General features: G+C 38.7%; 1 long non-coding RNA gene across 1 annotated transcript in view; it reads right to left on the bottom strand.

Moving 5' to 3' along the window:
• Positions 1–744: 744 nt before the first annotated feature.
• LOC140909937 (uncharacterized) overlaps positions 745–22766 on the bottom strand; it is a 149653-nt gene continuing 127631 nt past the window's right edge. Inside the window, exon 5 of the long non-coding RNA XR_012158385.1 lies at positions 745–1140. This is a non-coding gene — a long non-coding RNA (uncharacterized lncRNA). The remainder of the gene's footprint in view (positions 1141–22766) is intronic.

Raw genomic sequence — 22766 nt, 5'->3', positions numbered from 1 at the left:
GCTGAATCAACTGCAGTTGGATCATGCCTCAGTTTGCCATTGCTTGAACTTCCTCATATGTGTTATTACTAAGGCTACATGTGGCATCACACATCTATTTGCGAAATGCAAATGCAAAGTCTAGTAGTAGGGCACAATAAACATGGAACCACCTACAGCCATTTTCACAGTGTCACTGACTGGGGCTGAATCACACTTTAAGGTCTTCATTCACCACAACATTACAATAGGTAAAACTGATATAACCTCTCTGACATCAATGGAATTTCACTGGTATGCAACTGGTGTAACAGAAGAGAAAATCAAATACTATGTATTTTTTTCTTCTAAAAGGATTAATATGGCCTTGAATATCCTCGCACCATGGAGAATTGAAAAAATGCACTATCAAAGAAATTCAGTCGTGGACCCAGTTCAAGTCCAAGTTAGAAGTGACTGAAAGTCATTACTAAGTGATGGCCCTTTGATGGGCCACATGTAATGACCTGGTGGCCTCATCTAAGGCTTTAACATCACAAAAATAGCTGTATCAATTTACATTAATTGGTCCCTCCAACTTGGACTGAAACTCTCTGTGCCATATTTGCTCTGTGGATAAACAGAGGACAAAGGTCTCTAGTATTGTCAAACCAGCATCTTTCATAAGCTCTAAATTTACATAAAATATTTAAGTGAATATTTTAATTTTTAGGTGGATTATTCAACTGATCTTTAAAAAAAATAAGCATCTTCTCACTGATAATCTGCTAAAGAAAAGCTTTTAAGAAACATCTGTACCGTTTTGACATTGGACCTTCATTTGGACAGCAGATATAATATGAACCAATATCTGTTGTATTGTATAATTTATATTGCAAATCAATTGGGATAGAGTCTGTGTCTTCCTTCATATATTGTGCAATGCTGAATGCACCAGTGGTGCTCAATAAATAATAAATCGTAGTGATTTGACCTTGAATATTAAATGGTGATCTAAACAATTCTTTGCCTGCCAAAGAGTTCAGAGTTCTGTTTTCCCCAGAAATGCTCCCACAATGGTTGAAATGCAGATATGATCAGAAACCTGGCTACATAAAAGTGGCACTTCTTACCTGATACATCTGTTCCATGTCTGTTTTTGAGTCATATCTGTTTTCTTTGCTGAAAAAAAAAATGTGTATTGAGTATTGCTGTTAGCCTTGAACAGCTATTGCAGTGGTAGGACACCAAGTGGATTCTTTGCTGTCTCCCAGCTCATCAACAGAATTGTCAGCTAAGTTCAGATTACAAAATCTTTGCTGGTAATGCTATAAAAGGCAGGAAACTCCCCCCACAACTTGATTTTCAGGTCCCAGGCTGGCCTCGCAGACTGAGCCTATTTGACTGAATGTGATGGTTTCTGGCCATGAGTTCAGCTTATCTAACTAAGCTACAGTATAACCCCCCAAATCTGGTACCTCCCCATCAATTACAAAGGAAGCAAGCCAACCTCTGGTGAGTCCAGGATCAAGTCTTCTTAACATTCTTGGAACAGGTTAGTTCATTATGACTGAGTATGAAATAATTTCTCTGTTGGTTAGAGAAAGAAAGTAATAAGATATAAAAACACTTTCTACTGAACACAGCTGTTTGACTGGGTGGCTACCTTTACTGAGGCTCGTTGAGAAGGCACAATCTATGATAGCCATATATAAATACTTAAACGTCAAGGAGGGAAAGGATTTATTTAAGGTGGTACCAAAGAATATCACTAGGTATTGACATTGAGCAAATACAATTAAACACTAAATATGAAGAAACTTCCTAAGTGAGACCTATTATACTGTGAAAAATCCTGCAGAAAGGAAGACCCAGTGCTTGAGTTATTTAAAACTAGAGTGGACATACACTCCTGCACCAAAAAAACCCAAGGACAAATCATACATTGGCAGGAGGATGGGTTAGGTGACATATTTTCCATCTTTGCTTTCATTTATTCATTATGCCTGTGTGAGCCCATTTTAACAGTTATGGAGGAGCGAAAAGGGAAGCATCCCTAATTCAGATGGAGACTAATACTGTGTCAGGTTCATAGGTATCAAAATCATAGATAAAGAAGTGAGGTTTTTTAATGCACGATAGTGTTTACCAAGTGATTAGTATGGTGATTAGAGCTGTGTCGAGAATAAAAATTCTGTTTCATGATGAATTTTGAGATTTTGGAATTTGTCTTCATTTCTATTAAGCACAAAAGCTGAAATTTTTGAAATTCTCCATGAAAGAAAATGAAAAAATAATTTTGGATCAATCGAAACATTTAGTTCCAAAAACACTAAAGAGTTTTGGTGCCATTCTGTCTTTTTAAATGTTTATTTTATATTATATCATATAATACAAAATAAAAACTAAATAAAAAAAGTCACTTCAAAATGAAAAATTGAAATGTTTCATTCTAAAAATGGCAACAGAGGATGTTTCAACAGTTTCTGAACTTTGGGGATTTTTTCTCCTAAATGGACTTGTGTCCAAACTGACATGGTATCACAAAGCATATCAAATGTGACATAATTGCATGCTCTGGTGGAAAATGGTACTGTCAAAGTTTTTCCGACCAGCTCTATTAGTGATATTTTCCTTCAGGTTAAAAATAAAAACCCTGCAGAAATGATCAGTGATTGCTGTGAATGTATATCATTTCAAAACTGCTCCGTCCATCATTTTTTTGGAGACATCATCTAAGGAGGGATGGAGTTAAGCAACTTGCACTGTACACAAAATGCTGGAGTTGCCTCAAGGGTTTTGAGAGCTGTACTAAAAGAGGCCAAAGGAAAAATGGAATACAGCATCCACAGAGCCATTATTAATTTTGCTTCACAACTCAGCTTATTGGAAAGTTTGTGACTGACTGAGCAGGCCTGTGTGGTCAGGCAGAAAACACAGCTGAGCAGCAGGGCTTTGCTACCCCTCCATCACTGTCAATAAGCGAAATGGAGAGCCCTTACATCATTTCATTTACTATTTCAATGATTACATAGCTCATTGCCTTCCCATTGTTTCAGTGATAGATTTAATTAACTTCCAATTAATCATAGAGGGTGATATTTAATGCTCAGCCCTTTGCTGAGCTCAGTGTCACAGACCAAAGAATATATTTTGAAGGCTTCAGTAATCAAGAGGTCATGGAAGATAGATGTTCTTCACCAAAAGAGAGAGAGAGAAGATAAATTTGTATGTCCACTCTGCTCTGGCTAACTGTTTTAGGATAATTGTTTTGCATCCAAATTATAACTTTCCAAATGGTCCATCCATGCACAGAGCCAGTTAAAGAGAGAGAAGGAGGCAGACAATAGGATTGTGTTACAGAGATTTCATATGGCTATAATTCCCATCTGAAGCTAGAGGTGACGAACTCATCATAGGATTGTTTGCAGTTATTAAAGCCCTACTCAATGAGCATAATGAAATTTCTTGTAAAGAAACCTTCACTTAGATAAAAAGACTTGGAAAAAAAAGACAAAAAGAGGATTTCACTGGTGGTGATTACAAATAACAGAGATTAAAGTAGAGACCTCAGGACCCAAATACTATCATATTTTGGCATGGGTATTATCAGTGTTTATATCATAAATGCAGTCCGGGACTTTTGGAAAAATGTCTGGCTAAATGTTCTTCTTGCACAATAATGTACCATGTCAATGGAATCTAGAAGTGGAGATCATGCCACTTGTGCCTGTGGGCAGGGACCAGACATCAACTTGGTGCTTGTGCTTCTGGCACACAAAGATCAGGAGAGTCTAGTGATGACAATGTTACTAAAAATCCCCTAATGGGTGAGACAAAAATGGGACCATGGCCCTGCCACTCTGCTGTGCCTCAGACAGCAGAGCTGGGCAATCACCAGTGTCAGAGTAATTGCTACAGCACAGACTTCCCCAGTGTTTCCAGAGGCATTGGGCCCACCTTCTATCTGTCAATATTGCCTTAATCACTTGGGAGTAGATTTTCCAACATCCCTAAAGAGCTGGGATCCTAATTCCCTTTGTGCCTTGGAAAATCTCCCCCTATGTCCGTACTATATGTAAATACATTAAGAAAGAAAATCCTGAATCTGTGTCCACTCATTTCTTTCTCTTCCAACAAGGATTGAATCTACTTCTGTAGTCCTAAACTTTTCTGACTATTCTGAGGCCATGACACTGAAACACACCTGTCTGTCTCACTGTCTCTCACACACATGCACAAGAGAGAGAGAGCTATAACAGAAAGCCTTCTAATGAAGGCAGAGTATAATTATTTCCTTTCCTTTGGCTAATCTGTGAGTGCTGAGTAATTATCTTTCCCATGACTTTAAATCTCTCTCTCTCTCTGGTATATTCTTGCCTTTCCAACACGTCTTTACAACGCCTTCAAATGGCACGCAGCTGGCATGTCTCATGGCAGATTCCTCTAAAGAGTGACTTAAAGTTGCTTTCCATCAATATAAAACCAATGGACAAGAGAGTCTGCATTGAACAAGAAACATCTTGACACACTGAAACTGTAAGCAACACACTTGGTCAGCTGCATACGAGAAAGGCACCCTGACTTAAAGCTTTCCAACTGTTCTCTTATAGCCACTTGCGAGAGCTCGAAGCCCAAAGAAGCTTGTTTAATATCACCTCTTTCCCAGGTGTCTCTTTTCAGAAACACTCTCCACCCTTCGTATAAGACTGTCCATCTTAAAACTCTGTCTCTCCTCCATTCCTCCCGCCCCCCTTTTTAAAAGATACATCCAGGATATACCCTGTAGGAATTTCAGGTCACAGAAAGAGCTGACTAGTTAGTTATTTATAGACTTTTCTGAGACACTCATCGTTACAGTATCTCAGTGCTCACAAATATCAATGGGCTTAATTCTGCTCTCAGTTATATCAGTGTAAATACAGAGTCACTCCATTAACGTCAGTGTAGTGACTCCATATTTACCTGAAACTCAGCGTTTCAGACTTATACTGGCATAACTGAGAGGAGAATTTGGCCCTACCTAATTTATCTTCATGATTCCCCTCTGAGGTAGAAAAGCCTGAGCATAATTGTTCCTTCAGGTCAACATTTTCAAACATGAGTATCTAAAATTAGACTCCTAAAGCCACATTCAGACATGTGAATATAATCAGCCTGCTTTTCAGAAATTATGAGCGAACACAAGTCCCTAAAGTCAACAGGAGCTTCAAGTGCTCAACACATTTGAAAATCAGGCCTAAATATGGATTAGGGGGTAGACTGAAAAGGCACAAATGGCACTGAGGCAGCTAACTCCCACTGAAGGTCATTGGGAGGTAAGCATCTAAGTGCTATTTCAGCCTTCGAAAATCCACCAGTTGGAGCGTAATTTTAGACATCCAAGTCTGAATATTTTGGCCAAAGTATATTCTCAGTACAAAGCTTTTTGGAACAGGGAGCAGCTTTTTGTTATGGGCTTGTACAGCACCTGGCATAATGGGGCTCAAGCTGCCAGGTGCTCCCACAATACAAAGAGCAAATAAGAGTATTGCCTGCAAAGAGGCTGACAAGCCCTAGAGTGATGGAACATGGTACATCATGCAAATCCCCATTAAAGAACCACTGACATAATCATGGACTGGCCATGTACATTTTTACATTTCCTTTCCAATCACTCCCGAGGATTAATTAAAAATAAACATTTTCTGCTTTGTAAGCCTCCTGCTCTTCTTGCATAATTCATTCACTGATGCCTCCAAAATCCACTGTTTGTAAGAAAAATAATAATAAATTTTATTTTATGATGCTTAAAGCACTCCAGGTGCTTCACAACAATAAAGTTAAAACCATTTAAACATAAAAAAGATAAAATCACATAAATAAGTTACTCTTAAATCACTGAGCCATGACAAAAGCATTCTCTGATGAAAAGTTCTTTATACCTCTTTGAAAATTAACCAAATCAAATTTCAAAATAAGGCAATCTGCAGACCTGAGGCACAGGGGTATAAAGATACAACCTTAGCTGGTAAAAATCAGAAAAACTCTATTAGGCAGCAGATGAAGATTTAGCCCATACACTGAATTAGTCTCTCCCTGCAAGCCCTAGGTACCAAAACTTCCTCTGTCTCCCATCTTAGAGGGTCAGAGATAGCACTCAGTGACATTTTTTGTGTGAAAATTTTTTTCAATGAAAAATGCAGATTGGGTCAAACAAAACAATTTGTGATTTCAGATCAATTTCAGCAAATTGCTTCAACATTAAAAAAAAAGCTTTGGAAAGCAATTTTTTTTGACATTTCACTTCAGAAAAAGTTTCATTTTGGAATTTCCCACAACTTTATTTAAAAAAAAGCATTTAAAATTAGTTTTTCAGGACTTTTAAAGTAAACATTTTATTTCGGTTGAAACTAAATGTTTTGTTTAACCCAAAATAATTTTTGTTTTTTATTTTTACATTTTCAGCTGGCCAGCGGAGCTCTAGTTAGATGGAATACTGGGCATCAGAGGCTTGAAAAGATATCTGGGACCTAATAAGGTACATTTGGGGGCTGTAAGTGTTAAAACTAAAATATTAACTTGATTTGCAAACAGCCAGCCAGCGCAGCATGCAAAGCAGCAGGCTGAGAGACTCCATCCCTGCCCAGACCTGCAGTAGTCAAGCTTTTGGATTCTACACCAGCTACAGGAGGCAGATCCCCTTCCGGAGTAGCCCACTAATACAGACCACATTGCAGAAGTCCAGGGGCTATGTTATTAGGGATATGCAAAAGATTTGATCCCTCTCAAAATTAAGGTGAGTTTGAGGTTGTATTGTGACCTCAAATTTTAGCCCAGATCCTCTAAAATCTGCTAGACCTGGGCTGCTGAAGTTTCCATAACCCATATCATCCCTACCCCTCCAGTCTCTAGATAACTCTTTTCCTCCCAGTTCCCCTGATTGTATTAATGGGGGGAAGGATTTGATAGACCGTCTCTCTTCCTGCTCCCTCCTGGAGTCCAAAGGCAACTCCCTCATCAGTATCTTTGGGTGGGGGTCACCAGGTAAGGGCCTCTACCTTCCAGATCCATGCATATCTTCAGGAGATGGGTAGTGTATGCGCCCCCCCCCCACCCTCAGGGCAGTGGGAAAGGTAAACATTCCATCTCTTACTGCAGCCACTGACTGTGCTGAGCAGGCAGCAGAGAGCAGTGATGCTAAATAACGTTTACATGGTCTGTTTCTCCCAAGGCATAGCATCTCAGCCTATGTACCAACCACAGAGGCAAAAGGCAAATGCTGAATGTGCATTTGTGCAAACCAGGAACACACAAGGAATCACAAAGTATAAGCCAAACCACAGCCTGCAATTATAAACAAACAAATATAAACCCCCTCACCATCTGACCTACTACCCCCCATTACAGAACAGTGAGACCATCCCTCCGAAAAAAAATCCCTCTCCCAATTGCTGACCAAACCTGCTTATATTTGGGGAAGAAGGGTTGTTATGTTGTATGTACATTGACTCTGTTTGGCTGAAATCTGGTACCGTGTCCTGAAATGGGAAGAAGATCCTGGGGCAGGAAATTACAGTCGTGCCATAAGGATCTAACTGAGCTTGGGGATCCATGATCCTAGATGCTGAATGATCAAATAGTGAGGGATGGACCCTGCCCCAAACAGCTTGCAGTCGAAATAAACAAGGAAGGCAAATGGTAGAAGGAAAAGCAGATACAAAGAGGAGAGATGTAGCTCACTAAAGGTCACACAGCAGGCCAGAGGGCATGCTGGGTATAGAGCCTAGGTCCCATGACTCCCAATTTAATATCCTGTTCCCTGGATCATGCACCATCCCAGACACTGAAGACATTAACAGCTTCTTGTATTAGAACCCAAACATACCTTCTGCACATCCCCATCAAACTGTGCCAGACATGAGCCCGACAAAACTTTACATTCTTACAAGGGAAAGCCTATTATGCACTGCTCTCCTGAAGAGCTGTGGTGCTGGACAACGCTAAAATATACAATATACCGTACCTGGTGTTATTATTATTTAGTTTTTGTATTAAAGTATTACCCAGAGACAGCAAATGATACTGGGTGCCCATTGTGTTTGACACTATACAGACACTTCCTGCCCTAAATAACACACTAAAGAGTGGAGGCGTGGGAGAAAAGCAGTATTATCTTCCCTTTTCTCTTTAAGCACAGGTGTGAAATTGAGTCACGGAGAGATTAAGTGACTTGCCTGAGATCACACAGAAAGTCTATAGTAGTACAGAAATAGAATGTCTATCTTTTGAGTCCCACTCCAGTACCTTACTCACAAGACCCATGTCTTTCAACAGGCAGAATCAGGAAACAATCATGCAGCTAATAACTTAAAAGGCACAATATGAATTCAAATTGAAACTGGATATCCATCCACCTTGCATAAAATGGTATATGGGGAATTGCGCTTAATATACTGCAAGGACATTAGAATGGGATGAATTTATTACAAATAACTGCTGAGGCCTGTGCTAAGGTTGAGTTAAATCATGTTTATTTCTTGATACTGACTAGGATTCTTCTCTGATTAACTTTCTCTTTTGCTGACCAAGAGACCAGAACAGTGTATAGGGATACATCCAGGTCATGCTGTCTGAAGCCAGATCAATATCTCAATCAGAAACAGGTAAAATCTGAGGAGTCTGACATTCATGTGGAATTTCTAAATAAAACTGGCATGTTTTCAGAATGATCAAAGCTAGCAAATCTCAGGAGTACTGTAAAGATGTGCAAAACAGACATTCATCTTTGCTCTCATTGCAGTCAAACTCATTTTGGCTAATATCTCTGAAAAGGGCTGAGACAGAAATTTAACATAGAATTATCTGGAATGGAATCCAGCTAAGTATCTGAGCAGATAGACTCTGACTCAATAGTTCTGCATGATTGTGCCCAACAGTACTTAAAAGTAATCCTGACAAGACATGTTGCTCTTTTTTCTCTTCCTAAGTGCACGGAGATATTTAGAAACATTTGATGTTTGAGGTTGGTGCCTGATGGTAGCTGGGGATAATTCATAGAGAGGGAGACGCTCATAGAAATGGTCATCATTCAAAGGTTACAAATAGGGATAAGTAACAATGGCAAAAGTCTATTCTCATTTACACTGGTGTAAATCAAGCATAACTCCACTGAAAGTCCTGCACCTCCCTCTGAAGCATCTAGTGCCAGCCACTCTTGGAGAGAGGAAGGTGGACCATAGGAATCCCTAGTCTGATTCAGTGTGGCAATCCCTAAATTCTACCATTTGTCTGTTCCTTCATTTATATTCAGAGGTTATAATACATCCAGGGGATGAGGAATTTGATTCTGGAATCTTCCAGTTCCAGACATAGACACACAGACTATGAGAGTTATAAAGAGAACTGAGGTTAATCTTAAGAAGCTGGTTAAATGGAACAGCACAAGTTGTGTGGTGTCCTAATTTGGCATTGGAAATGAAAGAAATGACACCTTTGCTAAAACTCAAACACTGGTGTTATTGGAAAAATGCGAGTGTCAGGAGAAGTCTGCTAAGATCAATTTCAGTCCAAGAATTTTGCTAGATATCAGTCCACACACCTTTAAAAATCTGGTGAAAGAGTGAATAGCACAAATAGAAGAAATCCTGTAACTGCAACTTATATTAGAACTATTTAACAACAACCATTAGAGTTCCACTTTAAATCTCTCTCTCTCTGTAGATCCTAGAAGTGCACAGAGGTAAGAGCACTATGTGTCCAAGGTGATTAGGCTCAGTCCATCCTCAAGGTACTGTTCATTATAAACTACAAATACAAGTCAAAAGGGGCCAAATCTTGGTGTCCATCATCAGTGTTGATTCCAGGGACTTCAACAGGAGTTTACCTGAATGAACACTGATTAAAAATTGAGCAAGAACATCATGGGTTAGCCCAGGGAGAAATTAAAACAAATTTATTCTAGCAGTTAAAAATGATCAACTAATTATATAACTATGAAAGAACAGAGAATAATACATGACCTTGAACTTTTTATAAAATGAAAAACATTTTCTATACACTGTGCATGAAAAAGTATTTCAGCATTAGTGACCCTGATCTAAACTAATTTCTACTGAAAGGATTGCCAACAGACTCATACGTATTCTTGGATCATCTAGATGTTCATTCAGTATCAAGACAGATAATCTGATGAAGCCCCAGTGCTCACCTCCTTTTCTCAGATAGCAGATGTTTCAGCCTCAGACTCCATCCTTCCTCTAAGGCACTTTATTCCCTCTCATATTTTCACAAACATACCTTCCACCATCCAAAGAATCAGGGCATACCAAAGACTTCTTTGTTCTGAAGTATAGTGCTTTGCTGACTTATGAAACAGAGCACTCCTTCTCCTCAGCTCCTCTGCCAGGTTTAGTGTCCAGACCGCACCTCAATTTCAAAGTTAGCCCATAAATACAAGATGCACATAGAATGTGCGTTTCTGTTGCCTTGGAGATGCCAGGAGGACACCTTTACAGGGTTCTACCCACCCAGCTGGAACTCTCTGACATCATCAGCTCCAGAGTTTAATTTCCTTGTGTTCTTAAGAGGGTGGAGTTCTGCTTGACTACATCATGCAACTCCAGTGAACTAGGACCTTTTATTATGGTGCACTTGTTATAACAAAAAAAGTAAATACATTTCTATATGTTTTTTGAACAACCCTCTTAGCAAATAACGAATAAGCAAAGAAGGCATCTGTCAACATGTGGATGGATTTTGTCTTGCAATCTCTGTGTTTCTGTCTCTGTCTGCATCAGCTCCTTTGGCCTAATTAACCTGCATTTGCCTTGCTCAACAGAAATCAGCACTATGAAACAGATGCTGCTTGCAGATTGTGAGAAAGGCTTTCATTGTGAAATATGAATGAGTATATGATCAAAGCCAGAACGAAACAGCCTAAGGAAAGTCCAAAATGGATTGGTTACAAATTAAAAGGGAATTTTTGAAGTATTTTTTTTCAGTTCACTCCAGTACTTAAATATAATTTGACTGCAGAAATCTGGTGAAGCGTTATCAATATTTGCATAAGGATCTCCCACAAAGATAAGGAGTACTTGTGGCACCTTAGAGACTAACCAATTTATTTGAGCATGAGCTTTCGTGAGCTACAGCTCACTTAGTCTCTAAGATGCCACAAGTACTCCTTTTCTTTTTGCGAATACAGACTAACACGGCTGTTACTCTGAATCCCACAAAGATGTCTCTTTTTACCCTCTGATGAACTTGGGAACTAGGGGTGTAGGTGTATGCAGAAAGGAGAGACTACAGTATGGAGCATTCCACAAGCAGAAGAGTTCTCACAACAGAAGTCTTTTTTTGAGCCCCAAGGATAAGTGATCTCTGGCAGGGATGATTTAGCAGTGGCCAGAGTGGGAGCTAAAGTACCCAACAGAGAAATCAATAGGACCTGTTCAGGCAATTCTAAGAAACCTGCAGCCAGATAAGACTCATGGTGGGTCACCAATGAAATGCTAATGTGATGTCTATTGATCATACTGTAGTATCACAAGGTGTGGAATATAAGGTGTTTAAGGCTGAATTAGTGATGCTTACTTGAATGCCCCAGATTCATGACGTTTCCCTGCAAGTTGGTGATGTAATCTGCTGATCCATCAGCAAACACTGATTGGTGTTACCTAACCCTGGATCAGTTGTGGATTTGTCTCTCTGCTGACACAACATAAGTCAGTGCAGAGTTTGGCCAAAGAGAGAAGTAAAGATGTCAGGAAAAGGCATTCCTCAAATACTTCATTGCTGTAAGGGCATTCCAAGGGAGACACTAAACACCGCAATCATAGAAGGACACCTCTTTTAATTAAGTTAAGTAAGAAACTGGGAATGTTGGTTTTCTAGTTAATGAACAAACTCTGATGCTCCAAGAATAGTTTCAGTTCCCTCAGTTGGGATGAGATGCTAATAGAGCTTACTTACAAAAATAGTCTGCAAAAGACCCAAATACGTGACTTACATTCAATCCAATGAAAGGGTAAGGATGATGCGGAAAAATCTCTGTGCTCCAAAGAAAACCTTCTGCTTCAGTATTTGTGGATTTAAGAATACTATCAGTATAAAAATCTTCACGGAGTCTCAGCTATCCAAAAAAATAAAAGAGCAAACTTGCTGAAAAAATTAATTTCCAGTGGTTCTGTTCTATTCCCCTGAGTCTTAAAAAATTTCAGATTGAAATGGATGAATATGCAAGTGCCACTTATTGATGGCCTCCCATAAGCAGTGAACTCCTTTGAAATCATTGTGGAGGTAATTGTAAAAGAAGTTATATGCATAAAATTACTTCTCTGGTGCAATAAGGATCATAAATCAGTTCACAATCAATTCATCTGCAACTCTTTCAGTCTAGTGGATTTCAAGTATTAAAAAAAGTTAAAGATGGGTAACTAAAGGGCATGTGATAGAGAGATGTATTTGTCTCTGACGCAATGCTGCATGTAGAAGCTACATACAGTATTTTCATATCCATTGTGTTTAATACACGATGAATATGAAAATACACACTGTCAGCCAATGAGTTTCATCCTTAATTAGCTGCACCATCAGTATAATGCAAATGCTTGGGCAACCTTAACTATAGCTGCTGCTAGTGAAAATCTGAGCCACACTGTTTAACAGGAGATACAAGGAATAGCCCAGATAGGTTTTGTAGGGGAGAGGGTTTACTCTTTGCAAGGGCTGAAAAGTCAAGAGGGGATCCCCATTATAGCAGTAGGGAGGTGCTTTCACTCTTCTCCCCAGCACAGGGAGAGGAGGGAATTTGGTACAGGGCAGATGGTAGAAGTACATGAGGTGCCCGACAAGTGGTGTCCTCTGCTCCACAATGGTCAACTCAGAGGAACCTTGGCAGGGTCTAAGTTGAGGTGCTAACAATTTTAGCCTAAAACCTCTGATCAGTGTACTAAGGGGTAAAACTGATCCATTAGGGATTTGTCTTCACTGCAAATAAAATGTGTTTTTTATACTGAGACAGCTAACTCAATATAAAACCCGAGTGGAGATAAGCCACACAGGTAATTTTTTAATACGTAATTGTAGTTGGTTGAGATCAACACTATACCCCATGCCCAAACTGAGATTTACCTCATCTAGCCACATCAATATAAAAATTACAGTGCCTTTTCTCAACTGGGATTTTACACTGAGATTGCTAACTAATGGAAAAACCGCAAGAGCTGTGCAAATAACTGATTTTCAGTTCACTTGCCAAATTGAAAAAAAAAATCTTTTTTTTTGTTTCAGGTTGAATGAAATATTTTACTTCATTTTTGGGGTTTTAAAAAATCTTTTGTTTTGAATAAAATTCTAAACAAAAAGTCGTTTCAAATTAAAAAAATTGAAATGTTTCAGAAATGTCAAGGAAAGTTTTGATTTTTTTTGGATTTTTTTCCCCAGCTGAAACAATTTGGCAAATCTGTCATAAATTCACAAAATGTTGAAGTCCACCTGAAGCTGCATTTTAGGGAAAAAAGTTTCATCTCAAAAATGTTGCCCAACACCAGTAAAAACACATTTTTGGAGTAAAGACTTTGCCTAGGAGAATAATAAATGAGAGCACTTCATTCTCCTTCAAATAAATTGCTTTTTCTGTTCAACAAACTAAAACATGTTTTAAAAAACCCAACAGAATAACCCTGACTGAAACAGACCTGGTATAGGGATGTTTCTGAAAGGGCAATGTGAATAGGCATTGAGCAGTTTCTACTGTGCTCAGATACTAAGAATAACAGTGGGTGAAATACACTATTAGTGCCTATTGATGTTGACTTATACACTTACCATGGGTAATGTTTATGACTAATGAGCCCCAGAGTAGGCTCATGTGACAAGAATTAACACCATTATAGTGGCAAAGCAGCAGTAGCCAGAATGAATGGGAGACTACAATATAAAGCTGGAAGTGGATCATGCTTACATTTTGTTTTTCTCCTTTAAAGAAATTTGTTTTTAAATAATAAATGAGGGCAGGAGCCTGTGACCTCAAAATGGAATGACCTCTTCATTTCTGAATCTTCTCTTAGTAAAGATTCTAGGGAAGAAATGTAATGAACTAATTCCAGTAATATTTTTGGAGGTGGGGGAAGGGGAGATAAGATGTGAACTCAGCGCCATGTCCATCAGTACAATTCTATGTCACCTTTTGCAAAATCAGTGTGGTGTTAATTCTGTCACCCTAGCTAAATTCCAATTTGGATGATTCCCTACCAGCCTACCTAAAATTCCCTTGGGCAGTTCCAAGTTATGGTGTCCTAGGTGCAATGAATGGGTAGTTTTGGGGTTTGTCATGGTAAAAGGGTTGACAATTTCTGTCCTATCCAGGTCATTACCATAATTTTCTCCTGAAATTAGGGTGGGGCATATGAAGACATGGTCTCAGACGATCACCATAAAAATGCGGGGGGGCAATTGTCTAAAAAAAAAAGTGTACAAAGCTTTTTTTAATTTTTGTCAACATTATGAAACTTTCCAATCAGGTTTTGTCATTAAGTACAAGTTTAAAATGCTCCTTAGGCAAACCAGACTTTGATTTTATTACTTTATAGGACTTTCCAGTTATACAAAGAAGAATCTAAGTGGTCAGATCAAAACTAACTAGAGGTGGGGAGAGGAAGAGCTCCTTAAACACTGAACAAGTATAGGCCACAATGGGATAGATATAACATGTTTCCTTCTCCACCACAAAGCCTATCTACAATTGGCCTTTTGTACCAGGCTCTCCATCAAAAGATTACCCCAATATGTTATATGGGGGCAACACACAGACTCCCAGTTTCAGTGATGAACGAGTGGTTTCAGAGCTTTGAGGTCAAAACTTGGAAAATAGTGAGGACATGTGCATGACTAGTTCTCTATTTCTCCTAACCAATCATCTCATTTCTCTCATCTGTCTTTCTCATTCCCACACACTATAGTATTCAGAATATATTTCTTTAATTGCTTCACACATATTACCTAAAAACATTTCATGCATCCATGGGGAGAAAGCAGGTTCAAAATGTATCTGATTTTATCATCATGAAAGAGATTGTGAATTTAAACAGCTGTAAGCATGACAATGAAATTAACAAGGCAAATTATATTAGCTCTTTCTATCATTTTGCTTTGATTGACAACACTACCCACCCACTTGCTATTCCCTTAATGGAGAAGAACAAAAACCTTGGGTTGCTTAAAAGTCTGTAATTAGTACAATTTAAGAATTATAAATTCAAGAATTGTTACACCACCCACCCAGTATGGTGGCTATTCACTGAATGAAAACAGGAAAGGCCTGGGATGTAAAACAGAGGATGTGTGATTGGAATGACCAAACTTTTTGTAAGAGCCGCATTGTACAGTTTGCTGGATATTTCTGTTGTCAAGTCTGGCTGGCTTCTTTATTTCCATTGATGTTCCCTTTAAAAAAGACATCGCCTTCTATGGTATGCACCTGATCGTCAATGGAGTTACTCATGTCAGTAAAGGTTTGCAAGACTGGGCTCTTAGCCCTCAACCACTCTGTTATCTGACAAAACTTTATAAAAATGAAATAAAGGCTGAGTACTGCTCAGTAACTTAAGGGCTAAAAAAATTACAGGGATGTTGTCATTATATCAACAACAAGCCATGCAAACCTAGGAATTTTGAAGTTAAGGTTACTCTTACCAGAAATCGAAACATGTTAAGCAGACGTGGTCAATAATTTCCCCTCCAAATTGGTTCTTGATGAAAAACTGGGTTTCTGACTAAACAAAAATGTTTGCAGAAAGTGTCTGCTTTCTGTGGAAGACTTTGATTTTGTCAAAAACCTGAAAATGTTTCAGTTTTTCAACTAAAAATAAAATTTTCTGTGGGGGAAAAATATAAATTCCAACCAGCTTTTACACATTTTGTAGTTTCAGATTCGATTAAATTGATTTTTAAAGACACAGGGCAGATTGTTGTAAATCAGCATGGCTCCCAATGAAGTAAGTAGAGCTATGCTGATCTACACTAGCCCAAGGATCTGGCCTACATGATTTTCCCCCCTGTTTTCTTTCTTCATGGTGTGATTAGAGAGCATTAGTCAGTTAAGATAACTTGGGACACAAAAAAAAAAAAGAAGAAGAAAAAAAAGATCTGACACCAGTGCTAAATTTCTTGAAGTATCCATTTTAAAAATTTTTTTGAAACTCAAACTAATGAATGGATGTACTTGTAAATTCTCAGAAAATTCATTCTCTACTCAAAGGGTAAGTGCTGTAGTTTTGGGGAGGGTACAATTCATCCTTCATACCTAAGAAAGGGTACATCTACATTGCAGTTGGGAGGTGTGATTCCCAGCAAGGGTAGACAGCTAGCATGCTAAAAAATAGTGGTGTCGATGTTGTGGCACGGGTGGTGGCTCGGGCTAGCCACCTGAGCTCAGATCTGGGAGTTAGGTGGGCTTGGATTCAGGCAGCTGGCTCAAGCAGCTGTCTGTGCTGCAGTGTTCACACTGCTATTTTTAATCACAGTAGCTGGAGCAGAATCACACCTCCAGGACGCAGCGTAGTCATACCCAAAGAGGTTGAGTCCCTACTTCAAGCACATAAGTCAACTTAAACTTAATTACAGAGTCATGTTCAGCTCCGCCATAATAATGGTCTGGACCAAAACTCCCCATCTGAGCAATCTTGGACTTCTGAAATCTAATTCTGCGTTTGAATATTTCGGCTGGGCCTGTCTCTTGTTCTCAGATGAAAGGCTCACTGTGCATTTAGAAACAGTGCATTTTGAAATAGGTCAAGATGTAGCTCATTGGCAAATAGGTTTATTTGTTTTGGGGTTTTTTACATGGCTAATATGGAGCCACAAAGATTTTGTAAAATAAACAAAACAAAAGATTTTTTCTTTTAAATAGAAGATTTTATAGTGACAATTAGCTGGCCATGGAACTTTTACTTTAAAAAGAGACACTAAAAAGGAAGTGGCTGTTTATCCAGTTCCTGGGAAAATAACTAAATGCTGCCTGGTATTTATTCAGCTGAGTTGTTAGAATAGTGCTTGCTGGTGTGGCTATATTTAAGGTTGTCTCAGCATTTCCATTATAAAACCTACCACTCATGGGTATCAACCCAGAAGCAAATTTGTTAATACATAAATAAAAATAACCTCAACAAACCAAATTAGGTTTTTAAAAATTATTGTCAGTAAAAAACACACTTTTAAATAATCTGACAACTCAAAAACAAATTTAAACAAAAGAACTTCGGTAGCCATCCATCCCAGAATAGCTTCAAATTGCTTCCAGTGGTTATAAATAAAAATTAAATGAAATGCCTAAAATATACAAGGATGAGAAGTGGTTACTGTTCTTGCTCTGTAAATACCAGATCTCTTGAAAAACAGGATAATTATTTCATGCATAAATTTTTGTCTGTTATGCAGGAACTTGAAATGGATCCATCTTCTGTTTTTCATGAAATTTTCAGCGATATTTTTTACAAACATTTTATCAACATTTTGTGTTTACTGAATAACTGCTTTTCATGAAGAAATTTTAGGAAATGGAATATTTTGAAAATGATTTTGGTAAAAATGTCAGACGTATTTAGATAACGTTGACACTGTTTTGTGAAAAGCGTTGTCTCAGAAAAGGCCATTTTTAACAACAGCCCTTTTTAAACAACAGGCCTTATTAAAAAAAATAGATTTTCAATCCTCATACCCAGATTCTCTAAGGACCCTATCCAGGAACCAGTGTATGTAATTGTATGCACATTACTAGTTCCATTGACTGCAGAGGAACTACTCATGTGTGAAAAGTTTTTTGCAAGACTGAGGCCTTAATTTATAAGATTGGATAACTGCAGACACTGCTACAAATTTAAGCTTTATAAATAGACTGGATCTCATTTTGAAAACTGCCCTCCCATTTTGTACCTGCAATTCTGCCGCTACAAAGAGGCACTGCGGGTGCAACCAATGGCAGTTAGGATGTCCTGGTTTGCTGGCACAGTCAGGCAGTTCATTTGTGCTTGTAATTAGTCCTACCTGCAACACTGCACTGGCAGTTACTTGCAGGAGCAAAATGGGAGGCTTGTTTTCGAAACAAGGCTCAGCATGTCCATTTGCACCTTGTGATTCAGCTGTGCCATGCAGTTATTGCAATACCAATGAATCTCAGTGATGGGGATTTTTTGGTTTTAGAACAAGGTCTACAAAGCAAAGTCAATAGTTAAATAAAAAATGTGCATGTCACCACTGAAAAAGGACATCCCAGTAAGTATTTTAATGAGGTAGGAAGATCTTATAGCAGAAGTGGTCATTGACAGACTCACCCTTCTAGTGGCTTGCCATTAAAGAAGTTCATTGTTTAAGGTGGTCTGCTCTGAGAGGGCCGAATGGGTCAGTGGATTGCTGAAGTAATAAGGAGCCTTTCATCTCTTTTGAATCCAGTTTGCACAGGCAATGAACGCAAAGTATCATCGGAGAGTTTTCCAGTGGTAGTATGTGACAGACCTTAAGGTCAGAAGAGACCATCGTGATCATGTAGTCTGACCTCCTGCACACTGCAGGCCACAGAACCTCACCCACTCTTGAACTAGACCCCTAACCTCTGGCTGAGTTACTGAAGTCCTCAGATAATGATTTAAAGACTTCAAGTTACAGAGAATCCACCATTTACAGTAGTTTAAACCTACAAGTGACCTGTGCCCCATGCTGCAGAGGAAGGTAACCCCCCACCCCAGGGACTCTGCCAGTCTGACCTGGGGCTACCTTCATTCCATGGGCATCCTTTCTCTCTTTGGGGTACACAGGTAGCAGCAGTCCCAGTAGCTCTGTGGCGTCCCTGTCGGCAGGCAGCTCTGGCAGCTCCTCCGAGTCCTCAGTGCTGCAGAGGTCCTCTTTGGGTTCCCGCTCCAGCGACAGGTGAGAGGCATCTGTGTCCTTCGCTGGTTCTGGCCCAGCTGAGCGGCAGGGCCTGCCTTTTATACTTCGTGTCCTGCCCCTCTGCTTCCAGTGGGGGTGTGTAGCTGTCCCAGCTCTGCCCACCAGGGGATGGGCGGTGGTTCCTCCCTGTCGGTCTCAGAGGGAGGCCACGCCCCCTCACTACACACTGTTGCATATGTGTGCTGTTATTACTGATAGCATGACTATATAGCTTAATGTAAGGTATATGCTCCTATTTCTAATAACATTTATATAAACATTCATGACATTGCTCCTGACATCCTTGAGATCATATTTAATGCGGGTGGGACCTAAAGTGACCCTTTGATACACGATCATGATGCTTTGCTGTTTATTTATTTATTCTTCCTTATTTCAAATGTGAAGATGATTAATGCACCTACCTTTACTGCACTGACCTCTGCTTTCTGGGGGATGTCCTTGAAGGATATCCATTTAAAAAAAAATGCTGATAAATCTAATCTCCTCTCTTCAGGGTATGCAAATGATGGTACTGTTGGAACCTGTGAATTCCTACTTCATAAATGTGAAAAGCAGCTGGGTATACTCCAACTGATGCAGCCTTTTTATAAGGGTGTATAAGTAACCCTTATAAAAAGAGTGCTCCTGTATTCCACAGTATTGATCTAAAACACTGCACCTTCCAACAATGATACTGCAGAATTCAGAGCAACTAATAGAATACCCCACTATGTACAAGGGAAAACCCTGGATTTTGGTAAACTGGCTTAAAAGGCAAAAGATAAGGGAAGTATTTCTGGAGAATATATAGAATGGATGGGGCAAAACATCCATGGGCATTTGCAATTGGTAGGGGTCACCATGTCTGACAGATGCTTCTTGAGAAAATGATTCTATAATGTCCATTAGATCTGGACAGATATTTCAAGGCAAATAATGTATTAGACCCTTTCACCATTCCCTGCACCAGCCCCAATTTGCAAACAGATTGCAATTTTGTTGAATATATTCATCATTCAAAATGATTCACCAAATAATTTCTGTGAATAATTCTTGATGTGTAGATCATTTGTGAGCAGCTCATTATAAGTATTCACTATTGGAACTCTGAGATGTGTGATCAGTCAATGCATGGCTCCTAGCATCAAGTTTCCTGTGTGAGCGCCCATGGAAAGTGCATTTGAAATTTGCCATCTGTAAACATTCTATCTATCTAAGGGGTTTTATACTTCTGCCCATCACCATAGTATTTGAGAAACTTCCATGTAAAATCATTAGCAACGGTGAAATCCCTAATGGAGTCTTTGGCACGTCTTTCTTTTCAGAGTCAAAACTCTGCATGGTTAGGGTTGGAGGGTTTTTTAAAAAGATTTTGTTAATTTACTTTTTTTTTTCATTATCAGGATTATATGTAAAAGGAGGTGTCAGTGTTGTGTAATTCTTACGGGGAAAAGGCTTTTTCGAAGAGGAAGGTTTTGTACCATTTCTTAAAGACTGGATTAATTGATCTCCTCTGGAAAACTACAGCATTTACTTACAGGTTAAGACTGTCACTTGCCCAGTTCACCCAAGCAGGGCAGCAAGGGTTGATTTAATCCAAATCAGTTCACCAACTTTAGATGTGGGTGGGGGAGCAAGGGAAAGATTTCCAGGAATGTTGCACAACATGGGGGCACCCCCCAGTGCATTAATAGTGTGCACTCAAATGTTCTGAAGTGATTGGGTTGAACCACTTGTGCCCAGCACAATGCACCTGAAATGGGTGTACTAGATGGGGGAGGGAGGAAGGGAATATATATATATATATATATATATATAGTATACTATATACATATTAGGGCTGTCAATTAATCGCAGCTAACTCACTTGATTAACTCAAAAAAATTTATCGCGATTAACACAAAAAAATTAATCGTGATTAATCACAGTTTTAATCGCACTGTTAAACAAAAGAATACCAGTTGAGATTTATTAAATATTTTGGATGTTTTTCTACATTTTCATATATATTGTATTCTGTTGTAATTGAAATCAAAGTGTATATTATTTTTAATTACAATTGTAAAAATGATAAACAAAAGAAATAGTATTTTTCAATTCACCTCATACAAATACTGTAGTGCAATCTCTTTATCGTGAAAGTGCAATTTACAAATGTAGATTTTTTTGTTACAGAACTGCACTCAAAAACAAAACAATGTAAAACTTCAGAGCCTATAAGTCCACGGCGTCCTACTTCTTGTTCAGCCAATGGCTAAGACAAACAAGTGGACTTGCAGGCTCTAAAATTTTACATTGGTTTAAATTTGAATGCAGGTTTTTTGTACATAATTCTACATTTGTAAGTTCAACTTTCATGACAAAGAGATTGCACTACAGTACTTGCATTAGGCAAATTGAAAAATACTATTTCTTTTGGTTTTTTTAGAGTGCAAATACTTGTAATCAAAAATAAATATAAAGTGAGCACTGTACACTTTGCATTCTGTTTTAATTGAAATCAATATATTTGAAAATGTAGAAAACATCCTAAAATATTTAAATAAATGGTGTTCTATTATTAACAGTATGATTAATCATGATTGCGATTATTTTTTTAAAATATATATAATAATATGTTATATATTATATAATATTATATATATTATAATAAAAGTTTTATTTGGTTTGAATAAAATTTTGGACAACAGATCTAGCCGGTCTATATAGAGAACAGTCTGGAATCCAATAGTCTGGAAACTGAATAGGAGATTTCACCAGTCAGGTTCTCCTGAAGAGCTAGTGCTACCTGGGGTTGACTATACTGGAAATACTATGACCAATACTATATAGACCAGCTAGATCTGTTGTCCAAACTTTTATTCAAACCAAATAAAAATTTTATTATAATATATATATTAGGGCTGTCAAGCGATTTAAAAAATTAATCACGATTTATAGCGCAATTCAATATATATATAGAGAGAGACAGACTAGCTAGATCTGCTGTCCAAAATTTTATTCAAACCAAATAAAACTTTAGTGGGGCTGGAAAGTTTGGTTAATTATATTATTAGTTTCTAAATTATATTATTTAGTTTCTACATGCCTCAACTCTTCCCAGCTTCAGCTGGAATTTAAGAGTTGAAACACTATAAGACAGATTCGCAAAAAGAAAAGGAGGACTTGTGGCACCTTAGAGACTAACCAATTTATTTGAGCATGAGCTTTCGTGAGCTACGGCTCACTTCATCGGATGCATGCCGTGGAAACTGCAGCAGACTTTATATATACACAGAGAATATGAAAAAATACCTCCTCCCACCCCACTGTCCAGCTGGTAATAGCTTATCTAAAGTGATCATCAGGTGGGCCATTTCCAGCACAAATCCAGGTTTTCTCACCCTCCACCCCCCCACACAAATTCACTCTCCTGCTGGTGATAGCCCATCCAAAGTGACAACTCTTTACACAATGTGCATGATAATAAAGTTGGGCCATTTCCTGCACAAATCCAGGTTCTCTCACCCCCTCACCCCCCTCCCAAAAACCACACACACAAACTCACTATCCTGCTGGTAATAGCTCATCCAAAGTGACCATTCTCCCTACAATGTGCATAATTAAGGTGGGCCATTTCCAGCACAAATCCAGGTTTTCTCACATCCCCCCCACCCCCATACACACACAAACTCACTCTCCTGCTGGTAATAGCTCATCCAAACTGACCACTCTCCAAGTTTAAATCCAAGTTAAACCAGAATATCTGGGGGGGGGGGGTAGGAAAAAACAAGAGGAAATAGGCTACCTTGTTTTTTCCTACCCCCCCCCCAGATGTTCTGGGGGGGGTAGGAAAAAACAATTATTCTTATGACAATTTTCTAATAATAGAGGTATTTATTGAATTCATATGTGTGTTACTT

This window comes from Lepidochelys kempii, chromosome 4, assembly GCF_965140265.1.
Source record: "Lepidochelys kempii isolate rLepKem1 chromosome 4, rLepKem1.hap2, whole genome shotgun sequence".
Lineage (NCBI taxonomy): Eukaryota > Metazoa > Chordata > Testudines > Cheloniidae > Lepidochelys > Lepidochelys kempii.
The sequence above is the reverse complement of the archived record's forward strand: the minus strand, read 5'-3'. Positions and strand labels throughout refer to the sequence as shown.